This window comes from Nerophis lumbriciformis, linkage group LG29, assembly GCF_033978685.3.
Source record: "Nerophis lumbriciformis linkage group LG29, RoL_Nlum_v2.1, whole genome shotgun sequence".
NCBI classification, from domain to species: Eukaryota; Metazoa; Chordata; class Actinopteri; order Syngnathiformes; family Syngnathidae; genus Nerophis; species Nerophis lumbriciformis.
Genome location: NC_084576.2, coordinates 10,885,644 through 10,904,447, shown reverse-complemented (window position 1 = coordinate 10,904,447; position 18,804 = coordinate 10,885,644).

Sequence of the window (18,804 nt, the reverse complement as noted above, 5' to 3'; positions counted from 1 at the left end):
TTATTTATTTTTTTTACTCAATATGATGGTATAACTGTCATACTAAATATGAAAGTTGTATAAACATAACTCCAAAACCAAAGATGCATTATGTCTAAAAATTCCTGCAATATTGTATCTATGTGATTTTTACCAGAATCAGGTATTTTTGGTAAGGTTTACAAATACAAAAATTAGGTTTTACTCACTATGACAGTATACTGTCACATTCAATCTGACAGTTAATTAAACATGACTCCTAAACCACAAATACAAAATGGCTAATAATGCCTGGAGAAATGTATCTTTGTGAGTTTTCCTGGAAAAAAAATAAAAAATGTATAAGGTTTGTAAAGACACAAGTTAGTTTTTTTACTTAATATGACAGTAAAACTGTCATACTAAATATGACTAACTAAAAAAACTAACTTGTGTCTTTTTAAACCTTACAAATTCTTTTTTTTTTTTCAGTAAAAGTCACAAATATTCTTTTCTCTAGGCATTATTAGCCATTTAGCATGTTTGGTTTCGGAGTTATGTTTAAATAACTGTCATTTTGAATGTGGCAGTTATACTGTCATTATGAGTAAAACATAATTTTTGTATTTGTAAACCTTACCAAAATACCTGATTCTGGTAAAACTCACATAGATTCAATATAACAGGCATTTTTAGACGGACTGCAAGTTTGGTTTTGGGGTTATGTCTATTTAACTTTCATATTGAGTAAAAAAAAAACTAACTTGTGTTTTTACAAAATTTAAAAAATATTTTTTTTCCAGAAAAATTCACAGAGATACATTTCTCCAGGCGTAATTAGTCACTTTGAATGTGTGGTTTAGGAGTTATGTTTAAATAACTGTCAGATTGAATGTGACAGTATACTGTCATAGTGAGTAAAACCAATATTTTGTATTTCCAAAACTTACAAAAACAACTGATTCTAGTAAAACTCACATGGATACATCATTACAGGCAATTTTAGATATAATGCATGTTTGGTTTTGTAGTTATGTTTATACAACTTTTACATTAAGTATGACAGTTATACTGTCATATTGAGTAAAACAAAACTAACTTATGTCTTTACAAACCATACAAAATAAAGTTTTTCCAGTAAAACTCACAAAGACACATTTCTCCAGGCATTATTAGCCATATAGCATGTTTGGTTTAGGAGTTATGTTTAAATAAATGTCATTTTGAACGTGGCAGTTATACTGTCATTATGAGTAAAACCTATTTTTTTTATTTGTAAACCTTACCAAAATACCTGTTACTGGAAAAAATATTTTGTAAGGTTTGTATAAACACAAATTAGTTTCTTTTAATAAAGCCTAAAACAATGCATCCTTGTGAGTTTTACTCAAAACATATGCTTTTTTAAGGCTTGCAATTACAAAAATTAGTTTTTTTTCTCAATATGACAGTGATGTTTTTAAAATCCTGATATAATGCGAAAAAAGCAATAAAATAGTTTTTCAACATAATTCCTAAACCAAACATGCATTATGTCTAAAAATTCCTGTAATATTGTATCGATGTGGGTTTTACCAGAATCAGGTATTTTGGTAAGGTTTACAAATACAAAAAATAGGTTTTACTCATAATGACAGTATAACTGCCACACTCAATATGACAGTTATATAAACATAACTCCAAAACCAAACATGCATTATGTCTAAAAATGCCTGCAATATTGTATCCAAGTGATTTTTACCAGAATCAGTTATTTTTGGTAAGGTTTACAAATACAAAAATTAGGTTTTACTCACTATGACAGTATACTGTCACATTCAATCTGACAGTTATTTAAACATATTGTAACTCCTAAACCACAAATACAAAATGGCTAATAATGTCTGGAGAAATGTATCTTTGTGAGTTTTCCTGGGGAAAAAAAAATAATGTATAAGGTTTGTAAAGACACAAGTTAGTTTTTTTTACTTAATATGACAGTAGAACTGTCATACTAAATATGAAAGTTAAATAAACATAACTCAGAAACCAAACTTGCAATACGTCTAAAAATGCCTGTAATATTGAATCTATGTGAGTTTTACCAGAATCAGGTATTTTGGTAAGGTTTACAAATACAAAAATTGGGTTTTACTCATAATGACAGTATAACTGCCATATTCAAAATAACAGTTATTTAAACATAACTCCTTAACCAAACATGCTAAATAGCTAATAATGCCTGTATCTTTGTGAGTTTTACTAGAAATTTTTAATTTTTTATTTTTTTTACTCAATATGATGGTATAACTGTCAAAGTAAATATAAAAGTAATATAAACATCATTCCAAAACCAAACTCCTAAACCAAACTTGCAATCTGTCTTAAACTGCCTGTAATATTGAATCTATATGAGTTTTACCAGAATCAGGTATTTTGGTAAGGTTTACAAATACAAAACTTGGGTTTTACTCATAATGACAGTATAACTGAAATTATTTGATATGACAGTTATTTAAACATAACTCCTAAACCAAACATGATAAATAGCTAATAATGCCTGGAAAAATGTCTATAATCATAACTCCAAAACCAAACATGCATTATGTCTTAAAATGCCTGTAATATTGTATCTATGTGAGTTTTACCAGAATCAGGAATTTTGGTAAGGTTTATAAATACAAAAATTAGGTTTTACTCATAATGACAGTATAACTGCCACCCTCAATATGACGGTTATGTTAACATAACTCCTAAACCACACATGCAAAATGGCTAATAATGCCTGGAGAAATGTATCCTTGTGAGTTTTACAGGGAAAAAAATATTTTGTAAGGTTTGATAAGACACAAAATAGTTTTTTTTATTCAATATGTTTGTATAACTGTCATAATAAAAGTAAAAGTTATATAAACATAACTCCAATACCAAACATGCAATCCGTCTAAAAATGCCTGTAATATTTAATCTATGTGAGTTTTACTAGAATCAGGTATTTTGTTAAGGTTTACAAATACAAAAATTTGGTTTTACTCACTATGACAGTATACTGTCACATTCAATCTGACTGTTTTTTAAACACAAATTCTAAACCACAGATGCAAAATGGCTAATAATAATTGGAGAAATGTATTTTTGTGAGTTTTACTGGAAAAAAAATATTTTGTAAGGTTTGTATGGACACAAGTTAGTTTTTTTTACTCAATATGATGGAAACATGCTTTATGTCTAAAAAATCCTGTAATATTTTATCCATGTGAGTTTTATCAGAATCAGTTATTTTGGTAATTTTACAAATACAAAAAATAGGTTTTACTCATAATGACAGTTTATCTGCCACACTCAATATGACAGTTATTTAAACATAACTCTAAACCAAAAATGGTTAATGGCTAATAATGACTGGAGAAATGTATCTTTGTGAGTTTTACTGGAAACATTTTTTTTTAAGGTTTATAAAGACACAAGTTAGTTTTTTTTACTCAATATGACAGTATAACTGTAATACTAAATGTAAAAAATATATAAACATAACTCCAAAACCAAACATGCATTATGTTTAAAAATGCCTGTAATTTTGTATCCATGCGAGTTTTACTAAAATCAATTGTTGTAGTAAGGTTTGCAATTACAAAATATTGGTTGTACTCACCATGATAGTATACTGTCACATTCAATTTGACAGTTATTTAAACATAACTACCAAACCACACATGCAAAATGGCTATAATACCTGGAGAAATGTATCTTTGTGAGATTACTGGAAAAACATATTTTGTAAGGTTTGTAAAGAACCAATTTAGTGCATCTGCCTCACAATACGAAGGTCCTGAGTAGTCTTGGGTTCAATCCCGGGCTTGGGATCTTTCTGTGTGGAGTTTGCATGTCCTCCCCATGACTGCGTGGGTTCCCTCCGGGTACTCCGGCTTCCTCCCACTTCCAAAGACATGCACCTGGGGATAAGTTGATTGGCAACACTAAATTGGCCCTAGTGTGTGGATGTGAGTGTGAATGTTGTCTGTCTATCTGTGTTGGCCCTGCGATGAGGTGGCGACTTGTCCAGGGTGTACCCCGCCTTCCGCCCGATTGTAGCTGAGATAGGCTCCAGCGCCCCCCGCGACCCCAAAGGGAATAAGCGGTAGAAAATGGATGGATGGAATTTAGTTTTTTTTTACTTAATATGATGAGATGGCAACTTTTCCAGGGTGTACCCCGCCTTCCGCCCGATTGTAGCTGAGATAGGCTCCAGCGACCCCGAAGGGAATAAGCGGTAGAAAAATGGATGGATGGATGGACAGTATAACTGTCATACTAAATGAAAAAGTAGTATAAACATAACTCCAAAACCAAACATGCATTATGTCTAAAAATGCCTGTAATATTGTATCCATGTGAGTTTTACTAGAACCAGTTGTTTTTGTAAGTTTTGCAAATACAAAATATTAGTTTTACACACTATGACAGTATACTGTCACATTCAATCTGACAGCTATTTAAACATAACTCCTAAACCACACATGCAAAATGACTAATAATGCCGAGAAAAATGTATCTCTGTGAATTTTACTGGAAAAAAATATTTTCTAAGGTTTGTAAAATTACAAGTTTGTTATTTTTTACTCAATTTGACAGTATAACTGTCATACTAAATATGAAAGTTATATACACATAACTCCAAAACCAAACTTGCAATCCGTCTAAAAATGCCTGTAGTATTGATTCTATGTGAGTTTTACCAAAATCAGGTATTTTGGTAAGGTTTACAAATACAAAAATTAGGTTTTACTCATAATGACAGTATAATTGCCACACTCAATATGACAGTTTTTTAAACATAACTCCTAAAAAAACAAATGCAAAATGACTATTAATGCCTGGAAAAATGTATCTTTGTGAATGTTAATGGAAAAAAAATATTTTGTAAGGTTTGTAAAGACACAAATTAGTTTTTTTTACGCATTATGATGGTATAGCTGTCATACTAAATATGAAAGTTATACAAACATAACTCCAAAACCAAACAGGTTTTATGTCTAAAAATTCCTGTAATATTGTATCTATGTGAGTTTTACCAGAATCAGGTATTTTGGTAAGGTTTACAAATACAAAAATTAGGTTTTACTCACTATGACAGTATACTGCCACACTCAACATGACAGTTATTTAAACATAATTCCTAAACCATACATGATACATGGCTAATAATGCCTGGAGAAATGTAGCTTTGTAATTTTTACTAGAAAAAAATATTTTGTAAGGTTTGTAAAGACAAAAGTTAGTTTTTTTTTACTCAATATGATGGTATAACTGTCATACTAAATATGAAAGTTATATAAACATAATTCCAAAACCAAACTCCTAAACCAAACTTGCAATATGTCTTAAACTGCCTGTAATATTTAATCTATGTGAGTTTTACCAGAATCAGGTATTTTGGTAGGGTTTACAAATACAAAACTTGGGTTTTACTCATAATGACAGTATAACTGCAACATTTGATATGACAGTTATTTAAACATAACTCCTAAACCAAACATGATACGGTAAATGGCTAATAATGCCTGGAGAAATGTATCAGTGTGAGTTTTGCTGGAAACAAATAATTTGAAAGGTTTATAAAGACACAAGTTAGTTTTTTTTATTTAATATGATGGTATAACCGTCATACTAAATATGAAAGTTATATAAATATAACTCCAAAACCAAACATACATTATGTCTAAAAATGCCTGTAATATTGTATCTATGTGAGTTTTACCAGAATCAGGTATTTTGGTAAGGTTTACAATTACAAAAATTAGGTTTTACTCATAATGACAGTATAACTGCCACATTGACTGCCACCAAACATACATTGTGTTTAAAAATGCTTATAATTTTGTATCTATGTGAGATTTACTATAATCAGTTGTTTTTGTAAGGTTTACAAATACAAACTATTAGTTTTACTCATAATGACAGTATACTGACAAAATGGCTAATAATGCCTTGAGGAATGTATCTTTGTGAGTTTTACTGGAAAAATATTTTGTAAGGTTTGTAAAGACACACGTTAGTTTTTTTTACACAATTTAACAGTTTAGCTGTCATACTATATATGAAAGTTATATAAACATAATTCCAAAACCAAATATGCAATCCGTCTAAAAATGCCTGCAATATTGAATATATGTGAGTTTTATTAGATTCAGGTATTTTGGTAAGGTTTACGAATACAAAAATTATGTTGTACTCATAGATATAACTGCCACACTCAATATGACAGTTAATTAAACATAACTCCTAAAACACAAATGCAAAATGACTAATAATGCCTAGAGAAATGTATATTTGTGAATTTTACTGGAAAACAATATTTTGTAAGATTTGTAAAGATAAAAATTAGTTTTTTTTTATTCAAAATAATGGTATAACTGCCATACTAAATATGAAAGTTATATAAACATAACTCCAAAACCAAACATGCTTTATGTCTAAAAATTCCTGGAATATTGTATCGGTGTGGGTTTTACCAACTTTAACCCTAACCCTAACCCTAACCCTAACCCTAACCCCTAACCCAAACCCTAACCCTAACCCTAACCACACATGCAAAATGGCTAATAATGCTTGGAAAAATTTATATTTGTGAGTTTAACTGGAAAAAAAAAATTGCAAGGTTTGTAAAGACACAAGTTATTTTTTTTACTCAATATGACATTATAACTGTCATACTAAATGTAAAAGTTATATAAACATAACTTCAAAACCAAACATGCATTATATCAAAAAATGCCTGTAATTTTGTATCCATGTGAGTTTTACTAGAATCAGTTGTTTTTGTAAGGTTTGCAAATACACAATATTGGTTTTACTCACTATGACAGTATACTGCTGTCATATTGAGTAAAAAAAAAAACTAACTTGTGTTTTTACAAACTTTAAAAAATATTTATTTTCCAGAAAAAATCACAGAGATACATTTCTCCAGTTATTATTAGTCACTTTGAATGTGTGGTTTAGGAGTTATGTTTTAAATAACTGTCAGATTGAATGTGACAGTATACTGTCATAGTGAGTAAAACCAATATTTTGTATTTGCAAAACTTACAAAAACAACTGATTCTAGTAAAACTCACATGGATACATCGTTACAGGCAATTTTAGATATAATGCATGTTTGGTTTTTTAGTTATGTTTATACAACTTTTACATTAGGTATGACAGTTATACTGTCATATTGAGTAAAACAAAACTAACTTGTGTCTTTACAAACCATACAAAATATTGTTTTTCCATTAAAACTCACAAAGATACCTTTCTCCAGGCATTATTAGCCATATAGCAAGTTTGGTTTAGGAGTTATGTTTAAATATTTGTCATTTTGAACGTGGCAGTTATACTGTCATTATGAGTAAAACTTAATTTTTTTATTTGTACACCGTACCAAAATACCTAGTACTGGAAAAAAATATTTTGTAAGGTTTGTATAGAGACAAGTTAGTTTCTTTTACTCAATATGACAGTATAACTGTCATACTAAATGTAAAAGTTATATAAATAATTAAAACCAAACATGCATTATGTCTAAAAATTCCTGTAATATTGTATCCATGTGAGTTTTAGTAGAATCAGTTGTTTTTGTAAGGTTTTGCAAATACAAAATATTGGTTTTACTCACTAAGACAGTATACTGTTACATTCAATCTGACATATTTAAACATAACTCCTAAACCACACATGCAAAATGACTAATAATGCCTGGAAAAATGTATCTCAGTGAATTTTACTGGAAAAAAAATATTTTGTAAGGTTTGTAAAAACACAGGTTAGTTTTTTTTACTCAAAATGTCATACTAAATATGAAAGTTATATAAACATAACTCCAAAACCAAACATGCAATCCGTCTAAAAATGCCTGTAATATTGAGTCTCTGTGAGTTTGACCAGAATCAGGTATTTTGGTAAGGTTTACAAATACAAAAATTAGGTTTTACTCATAATGACAGAATAACTGCCACATTCAAAATGACAGTTATTTAAACATAACTCCTAAACTAAACATGCTACTAATTATGACTGGCGAAATGCATTTTTGTAAGTTTTACTGGAAAAAAAAATTTTTTTGTAAGGTTTGTAAAGACACAAGTTAGTTTTTTTTACTCCATATGACAGTGTAACTCTCATACTAAATGTAAAATTTATAGAAACATAACTCCAAAACCAAACATGCTTTATGTCTAAAAATGCCTGTAATATTGTATCCATGTGAGTTTTACTAGAATAACTTGTTTTTGTAAGGTTTGCAAATACAAAATATTGGTTTTACTCACTATGACAGTATACTGTCACATTCAATCTGACAGTTATTTAAACATAACTCCTAAACCACACATGCAAAAATGCTAATAATGCCTAAAACAATGCATCCTTGTGAGTTTTACTCGAACATATGCTTTTTTAAGGCAGTTTTTTTCTCAATATGACAGTAATGTTTTTAAAATCCTGATATAATGCAAAAAAAGCAATACAATTGTTTTTCAAAAAAATTCCTAAACCAAACATGCATTATGTCTTAAACTGCCTATAATATTGTATCCAAGTGAGTTTTAGTAGAATCATTTGTTTTTGTAAGGTTTGCAAATACAACATTTTGGTTTTACTCACTATGACAGTATACTGTCACATTCAATATGACTGTTATTTAAACATAAATTCTAAACCACAGATGCAAAATGGCTAATAATGCCTGGAGAAATGTATTTTTGTGAGTTTTACTGGAAAAAAAATATTTTGTAAGGTTTGTTTGGACACAAAATAGTTTTTTTTTACTCGATATGATGGTATAACTGTCTTACTAAATTTGAAAGTTATATAAACATAACTTCAAAACCAAACATGCAATCCGTCTAAAAATGCCTGTAATATTGAATCTATGTGAGTTTTACCAGAAACAGGTATTTTGGTAAGGTTTACAAATACAAAAATTTGGTTTTACTCATAATGACAGTATAACTGCGATATTCAAAATAACAGTTATTTAAACATAACTCCTAAACCAAACAAGCTAAATGGCTAATAATGCCTGGAGAAATGTATCTTTGTGAGTTTTACTAGAAAAAAAATATTTTGTAAGGTTTGTAAAGAAAAAAGTTTTTTTTTTTTACTCAATGTGATGGTATAACTGTCAAACTAAATATAAAAGTAATATAAACATAATTCGAAAACCAAACTCCTAAACCAAACTTGCAACCCGTCTTAAACTACCTGTAATATTGAATCTATATGAGTTTTACCAGAATCAGGTATTTTGATAAGGTTTACAAATACAGAACTTGGGTTTTACTCATAATGACAGTATAACTGCATTATTTGATATGACAGTTATTTAAACATAACTCCTTAACCATCCATCCATCCATCCATCTTTTTCCGCTTATCCGAGGTCGGGTCGCGGGGGCAGCAGCCTAAGCAGGGAAGCCCAGACTTCCCTCTCCCCAGCCACTTCGTCCAGCTCTTCCTGTGGGAACCTGAGGCGTTCCCAGGCCAGCCGGGAGACATAGTCTTCCCAACGTGTCCTGGGTCTTCCCCGCGGCCTCCTACCGGTCGGACGTGCCCTAAACACCTCCCTAGGGAGGCGTTCGGGTGGCATCCTGACCAGATGCCCGAACCACCTCATCTGGCTCCTCTCGATGTGGAGGAGCAGCGGCTTTACTTTGAGCTCCTCCCGGATGACAGAGCTTCTCACCCTATCTCTAAGGGAGAGCCCCGCCACCCGGCGGAGGAAACTCATTTCGGCCGCTTGTTCCTGTGATCTTGTCCATTCAGTCATAACCCAAAGCTCATGACCATAGGTGAGGATGGGAACGTAGATCGACCGGTAAATTGAGAGCTTTGCCTTCCAGCTCAGCTCCTTCTTCACCACAACGGATCGATACAGCGTCCGCATTACTGAAGACGCCGCACCGATCCGCCTGTCGATCTCACGATCCACTCTTCCCTCACTCGTGAACAAGACTCCGAGGTACTTGAACTCCTCCACTTCGGGCAAGATCTCCTCCCCAACCCGGAGATGGCACTCCACCCTTTTCCGGGCGAGAACCATGGACTCGGACTTGGAGGTGCTGATTCTCATCCCAGTCGCTTCACACTCGGCTGCGAACCGATCCAGTGAGAGCTGAAGATCCTGGCCAGATGAAGCCATCAGGACCACATCATCTGCAAAAAGCAGTGACCTAATCCTGCAGCCACCAAACCAGATCCCCTCAACGCCTTGACTGCGCCTAGTAATTCTGTCCATAAAAGTTATGAACAGAATCGGTGACAAAGGGCAGCCTTGGCGGAGTCCAACCCTCACTGGAAACGTGTCCGACTTACTGCCGGCAATGCGGACCAAGCTCTGGCACTGAGCATACAGGGAGCGGACTGCCACAATCAGACAGTCCGATACCCCATACTCTCTGAGCACTCCCCACAGGACTTCCCGAGGGACACGGTCGAATGCCTTCTCCAAGTCCACAAAACACATGTAGACTGGTTGGGCAAACTCCCATGCACCCTCAAGGACCCTGCCGAGAGTATAGAGCTGGTCCACAGTTCCACGACCAGGACGAAAACCACACTGTTCCTCCTGAATCCAAGGTTCGACTATCCGGCGTAGCCTCCTCTCCAGTACACCTGAATAGACCTTACCGGGAAGGCTGAGGAGTGTGATCCCACGATAGTTAGAACACACCCTCCGGTTCCCCTTCTTAAAGAGAGGAACCACCACCCCGGTCTGCCAATCCAGAGGTACTGCCCCCGATGTCCACGCGATGCTGCAGAGTCTTGTCAACCAAGACAGCCCCACAGAATCCAGAGCCTTAAGGAACTCCGGGCGGTTCTCATCTACCCCTGGGGCCTTGCCACCGAGGAGCTTTTTAACTACCTCAGCAACCTCAGCCCCAGAAATAGGAGAGCCCACCACAGACTCCCCAGGCACTGCTTCCTCATAGGAAGACGTGTTGGTGGGATTGAGGAGGTCTTCGAAGTATTCCCTCCACCGATCCACAACATCTGCAGTCAAGGTCAGCAGAACACCATCCTCACCATACACGGTGTTGATAGTGCACTGCTTCCCCTTCCTGAGGCGGCGGATGGTGGTCCAGAATTGCTTCGAAGCCGTCCGGAAGTCGTTTTCCATGGTTTCCCCGAACTCCTCCCATGTCCGAGTTTTTGCCTCTGTGACCGCTGAAGCTGCACACCGCTTGGCCTGTCGGTACCTGTCCGCTGCCTCAGGAGTCCTATGAGCCAAAAGAACCCGATAGGACTCCTTCTTCAGCTTGACGGCATCCCTCACCGCCGGTGTCCACCAACGGGTTCTAGGATTACCGCCACGACAAGCACCAACTACCTTGCGGCCACAGCTCCAATCAGCCGCCTCGACAATAGAGGCGCGGAACATGGTCCATTCAGACTCAATGTCCAGCACCTCCCTCGTGACATGTTCAAAGTTCTTCCGGAGGTGGGAATTGAAACTCTCTCTGACAGGAGACTCTGCCAGGCGTTCCCAGCAAACCCTCACAATGCGTTTGGGTCTGCCAGGTCTGTACGGCATCCTCCCCCACCATCGCAGCCAACTCACCACCAGGTGGTGATCGGTAGAAAGCTCCGCCCCTCTCTTCACCCGAGTGTCCAAACATGAGGCCGCAAATCCGATGACACAAGTACAAAGTCGATCATGGAACTGCGGCCTAGGGTGTCCTGGTGCCAAGTGCACATATGGACACCCTTATGTTTGAACATGGTGTTCGTTATGGACAATCTGTGACGGGCACAAAAGTTCAATAACAAAACACCGCTCGGGTTCAGATCCGGGCAGCCATTCTTCCCAATCACGCCTCTCCAGGTTTCACTGTCGTTGCCAACATGAGCATTGAAGTCCCCCAGTAGAACGAGGGAATCACCCGGGGGAGCACTCTCAAGTACTCCCTCAAGTGAATCCAAAAAGGGTGGGTACTCTGATCTGCGGTTTGGCGCGTAAGCGCAAACCACAGTCAGGACCCGTTCCCCCACCCGAAGGCGGAGGGAAGCTACCCTCTCGTCCACCGGGTTGAACTCCAACGTACAGGCTCTGAGCCGGGGGGAAACAAGAATTGCCACCCCAGCCCGTCGCCTCTCACTGCCGGCAACGCCAGAGTGGAAGAGAGTCCAGCCCCTCTCGAGAGAACTGGTTCCAGAGCCTTTGCTGTGCGTTGAAGTGAGTCCGACTATATCTAGCCGGAACTTCTCCACCTCGCGCACTAGCTCAGGCTCCTTCCCCCCCAGCGAGGTGACGTTCCACGTCCCAAGAGCTAGCTTCTGTAGCCGAGGATCGGACTGGGCTGCCGCCCAGCTCACATCGCACCTGACCTCTATGACCCCTGCTATGGGTGGTGAGCCCATTGGAGGGGGGACCCACGTTGCCTCTTCGGGCTGTGCTCTTCGGGGACAGGCCCGGCCACCAGGCGCTCGCCATCGTGCCCCACCTCCGGGCCTGGCTCCAGAGGGGGGCCCCGGTGACCCGCGTCCGGGCGAGGGAAATCTGGGTCCTTGGTTTTTATATTTCATGGAGGTCTTCGAGCTGCTCTTTGTCTGATCCCTCACCTAGGACCAGTTTGTCTTGGGAGACCCTACCAGGGGGCATAAAGCCCCCGGACAACATAGCTCCTAGGATCATTGGGACACGCAAACTCCTCTACCACGTTAAGGTGGCAGCTCAGAGAGCCAAACCAAACATGATAAATGGCTAATAATGCCTGGAAAAATGTATACAAACATAAGTCCAAAACCAAACATGCATTATGTCTAAAAATGCCTTTAGTATTGTATCTATGTGGGTTTTACCAGAATCAGGTATTTTGGTAAGGTTAACATATACACAAATATGGTTTTACTCATAATGACAGTAAAACTGCCACATTTAAAATGACAGTTATGTAAACATAACTCCTATACCACACATGCAAAATGGTTAATAATGCCTGGAGAAATGTATCTTTGTGATTTTTACTAGAAAAAAATATTTTGTAAGGTTTGTAAAGACAAAAGTTAGTTTTTTTTTATTCAATATGATTGTATAACTGTCATACTAAATATGAAAGTTATATAAACATAATTCCAAAAAGAAACTCCTAAACCAAACTTGCAATCTGTCTTAAACTGCCTGTAATATTGAATCTATGTGAGTTTTACAGAATCAGGTATTTTGGTAAGGTTTACAAATACAAAACCTGGGTTTTACTTATGATGACAGTATACCTGCAACATTTGATATGACAGTTATTTAAACATAACTCCTAATCCAAACATGAAAAATGGCTAATAATGCCTTGAGAAATGTATCATTGTGAGTTTTACTGGAAACAAATAATTTGTAAGGTTTATAAAGACACAAGTTAGTTTTTTTTATTTAATATGATGGTATAACTGTCATACTAAATATGAAAGTTATATAAACATAACTCCAAAAACAAACATGCATTATGTCTAAAAATGCCTGTAATATTGTATCTATGTGAGTTTTACCAGAATCAGGTATTTTGGTAAGGTTGAAAAATACAAAAATTAGGTTTTACTCATAATGACAGTATAACTGCCACATTGACTGCCACCAAACATGCATTATGTCTAAAAATGCTTATAATTTTGTATCCATTTGAGTTTTACTAGAATCAGTTGTTTTTGTAAGGTTTACAAATACAAAATATTAGTTTTACTCATAATGACAGTATACTGTCACAATTAATCTGACAAAATGGCTAATAATGCCTTGAGGAATGTATCTTTGTGAGTTTTACTGGAAAAAATACCTGTTACACCCTAGTAGCAGGTATTTAAATTGTGTAAATAATTGTGTATTTTTACACAATTTAACAGTATAGCTGTCATACTATATATGAAAGTTATATAAACATAATTCCAAAACCAAATATGCAATCTGTCTAAAAATGCCTGTAATATTGAATATGTGTGAGTTTTATCAGAATCAGGTATTTTGGTAAGGTTTACGAATACAAAAATTAGGTTTTACTCATAGTGACAGTATAACTGCCACACTCAATATGACAGTTAATTAAAAATAACTCCTAAAACACAAATGCAAAATGACTACTAATGCCTAGAGAAATGTATATTTGTGAATTTTACTGGAAAACAATATTTTGTTTGTAAAGATACAAATTAGTTTTTTTTTACTCAATATGTTGGTATAACTGTCATACTAAATATGAAAGTTATATAAACATAACTCCAAAACGAAACATGTTTTATGTCTAAACAATTCCTGTAATATTGTATCAATGTGGGTTTTACCAGAATAAGGTATTTTGGTAGGTTTACAAATACAAAAAATAGGTTTTACTCATAATGACAGTATACTGTCACATGCAATCTGACAGTTATTTAAACATAACTCCTAAACCAAACATGATAAATAGCTAATAAAGCCTGGAAAAATTCATGTAAACATAACTCCAAAACCAAACATGCATTTTGTCTAAAAATGCCTGCAATATTGTATCCATGTGATTTTTACCAGAATCAGTTTTTTTTGGTAGGGTTTACAAATACAAAAATTAGGTTTTACTCACTATGACAGTATACTGTCACATTCAATCTGACAGTTATTTAAACTCCTAAACCACAAATACAAAATGGCTAATAATGTCTGGAGAAATGTATCTTTGTGAGTTTTCTTGGGAAAAAAAAAAAAGTATAAGGTTTGTAAAGACACAAGTTAGTTTTTTTTACTTAATATGACAGTAGAACTGTCATACTAAATATGAAAGTTAAATAAACATAACTCAGAAACCAAACTTGCAATACGTCTAAAAATGCCTGTAATATTGAATCTATGTGAGTTTTACCAGAATCAGGTATTTTGGTAAGGTTTACAAATACAAAAATTGGGTTTTACTCATAATGACAGTATAACTGCCATATTCAAAATAACAGTTATTTAAACATAACTCCTTAACCAAACATGCTAAATAGCTAATAATGCCTGTATCTTTGTGAGTTTTACTAGACATTTTTTTTTTTTTTTTTTTTTTACTCAATATGATGGTATAACTGTCAAAGTAAATATAAAAGTAATATAAACATCATTCCAAAACCAAACTCCTAAACCAAACTTGCAATCCGTCTTAAACTGCCTGTAATATTGAATCTATATGAGTTTTACCAGAATCAGGTATTTTGGTAAGGTTTACAAATACAAAACTTGGGTTTTACTCATAATGACAGTATAACTGAAATTATTTGATATGACAGTTATTTAAACATAACTCCTAAACCAAACATGATAAATAGCTAATAATGCCTGGAAAAATGTCTATAATCATAACTCCAAAACCAAACATGCATTATGTCTTAAAATGCCTGTAATATTGTATCTATGTGAGTTTTACCAGAATCAGGAATTTTGGTAAGGTTTATAAATACAAAAATTAGGTTTTACTCATACCGACAGTATAACTGCCACCCTCAATATGACGGTTATGTTAACATAACTCCTAAACCACACATGCAAAATGGCTAATAATGCCTGGAGAAATGTATCCTTGTGAGTTTTACAGGAAAAAAAATATTTTGTAAGGTTTGATAAGACACAAAATAGTTTTTTTTATTCAATATGTTTGTATAACTGTCATAATAAAAGTAAAAGTTATATAAACATAACTCCAATACCAAACATGCAATCCGTCTAAAAATGCCTGTAATATTTAATCTATGTGAGTTTTACTAGAATCAGGTATTTTGTTAAGGTTTACAAATACAAAAATTTGGTTTTACTCACTATGACAGTATACTGTCACATTCAATCTGACTGTTATTTAAACACAAATTCTAAACCACAGATGCAAAATGGCTAATAATAATTGGAGAAATGTATTTTTGTGAGTTTTACTGGAAAAAAAATATTTTGTAAGGTTTGTATAGACACAAGTTAGTTTTTTTTACTCAATATGATGGAAACATGCTTTATGTCTAAAAAATCCTGTAATATTTTATCCATGTGAGTTTTATCAGAATCAGTTATTTTGGTAATTTTACAAATACAAAAAATAGGTTTTACTCATAATGACAGTTTATCTGCCACACTCAATATGACAGTTATTTAAACATAACTCTAAACCAAACATGGTTAATGGCTAATAATGACTGGAGAAATGTATCTTTGTGAGTTTTACTGGAAACATTTTTTTTTAAGGTTTATAAAGACACAAGTTAGTTTTTTTTACTCAATATGACAGTATAACTGTAATACTAAATGTAAAAAATATATAAACATAACTCCAAAACCAAACATGCATTATGTTTAAAAATGCCTGTAATTTTGTATCCATGCGAGTTTTACTAAAATCAATTGTTGTAGTAAGGTTTGCAATTACAAAATATTGGTTGTACTCACCATGATAGTATAATGTCACATTCAATTTGACAGTTATTTAAACAAAACTACCAAACCACACATGCAAAATGGCTATAATACCTGGAGAAATGTATCTTTGTGAGATTAAAGGAAAAACATATTTTGTAAGGTTTGTAAAGAACCAATTTAGTGCATCTGCCTCACAATACGAAGGTCCTGAGTAGTCTTGGGTTCAATCCCGGGCTCGGGATCTTTCTGTGTGGAGTTTGCATGTCCTCCCCGTGACTGCGTGGGTTCCCTCCGGGTACTCCGGCTTCCTCCCACTTCCAAAGACGTGCACCTGGGGATAAGTTGATTGGCAACACTAAATTGGCCCTAGTGTGTGGATGTGAGTGTGAATGTTGTCTGTCTATCTGTGTTGGCCCTGCGATGAGGTGGCGACTTGTCCAGGGTGTACCCCGCCTTCCGCCCGATTGTAGCTGAGATAGGCTCCAGCGCCCCCCGCGACCCCAAAGGGAATAAGCGGTAGAAAATGGATGGATGGAATTTAGTTTTTTTTTACTTAATATGATGAGGTGGCAACTTTTCCAGGGTGTACCCCGCCTTCCGCCCGATTGTAGCTGAGATAGGCTCCAGCGACCCCGAAGGGAATAAGCGGTAGAAAATGGATGGATGGATGGACAGTATAACTGTCATACTAAATGAAAAAGTACTATAAACATAACTCCAAAACCAAACATGCATTATGTCTAAAAATGCCTGTAATATTGTATCCATGTGAGTTTTACTAGAACCAGTTGTTTTTGTAAGTTTTGCAAATACAAAATATTAGTTTTACCCACTATGACAGTATACTGTCACATTCAATCTGACAGCTATTTAAACATAACTCCTAAACCACACATGCAAAATTACTAATAATGCCGAGAAAAATGTATCTCTGTGAATTTTACTGGAAAAAAATATTTTCTAAGGTTTGTAAAATTACAAGTTTGTTATTTTTTACTCAATTTGACAGTATAACTGTCATACTAAATATGAAAGTTATATACACATAACTCCAAAACCAAACTTGCAATCCATCTAAAAATGCCTGTAGTATTGAATCTATGTGAGTTTTACCAAAATCAGGTATTTTGGTAAGGTTTACAAATACAAAAATTAGGTTTTACTCATAATGACAGTATAACTGCCACACTCAATATGACAGTTTTTTAAACATAACTCCTAAAAAAACAAATGCAAAATGACTATTAATGCCTGGAAAAATGTATCTTTGTGAATGTTAATGGAAAAAAAATATTTTGTAAGGTTTGTAAAGACACAAATTAATTTTTTTTACGCAATATGATGGTATAGCTGTCATACTAAATATGAAAGTTATATAAACATAACTCCAAAACCAAACAGGTTTTATGTCTAAAAAATCCTGTAATATTGTATCTATGTGAGTTTTACCAGAATCAGGTATTTTGGTAAGGTTTACAAATACAAAAATTAGGTTTTACTCACTATGACAGTATACTGCCACACTCAACAGACAGTTATTTAAACATAATTCCTAAACCATACATGATACATGGCTAATAATGCCTGGAGAAATGTAGCTTTGTGATTTTTACTAGAAAACAATATTTTGTAAGGTTTGTAAAGACAAAAGTTAGTTTTTTTTTACTCAATATCATGGTATAACTGTCATACTAAATATGAAAGTTATATAAACATAATTCCAAAACCAAACTCCTAAACCAAACTTGCAATATGTCTTAAACTGCCTGTAATATTTAATCTATGTGAGTTTTACCAGAATCAGGTATTTTGGTAAGGTTTACAAATACAAAACTTGGGTTTTACTCATAATAAAAGTATAACTGCAACATTTGATATGACAGTTATTTAAACATAACTCCTAAACCAAACATGATAAATGGCTAATAATGCCTGGAGAAATGAATCAGTGTGAGTTTTACTGGAAACAAATAATTTGTAAGGTTTATCAAGACACAAGTTAGTTTTTTTTATTTAACATGATGGTATAACTGTCATACTAAATATGAAAGTTATATAAATATAACTCCAAAACCAAACATACATTATGTCTAAAAATGCCTGTAATATTGTATCTATGTGAGTTTTACCAGAATCAGGTATTTTGGTAAGGTTTACAATTACAAAAATTAGGTTTTACTCATAATGACAGTATAACTGCCACATTGACTGCCACCAAACATACATCGTGTTTAAAAATGCTTATAATTTTGTATCAATGTGAGTTTTACTATAATCAGTTGTTTTTGTAAGGTTTACAATTACAAACTATTAGTTTTACTCATATGGACAGTATACTTACAGAATGGCTAATAATGCCTTGAGGAATGTATCTTTGTGAGTTTTACTGGAAAAATATTTTGTAAGGTTTGTAAAGACACAAGTTAGTTTTTTTTACACAATTTAACAGTTTAGCTGTCATACTATATATGAAAGTTATATAAACA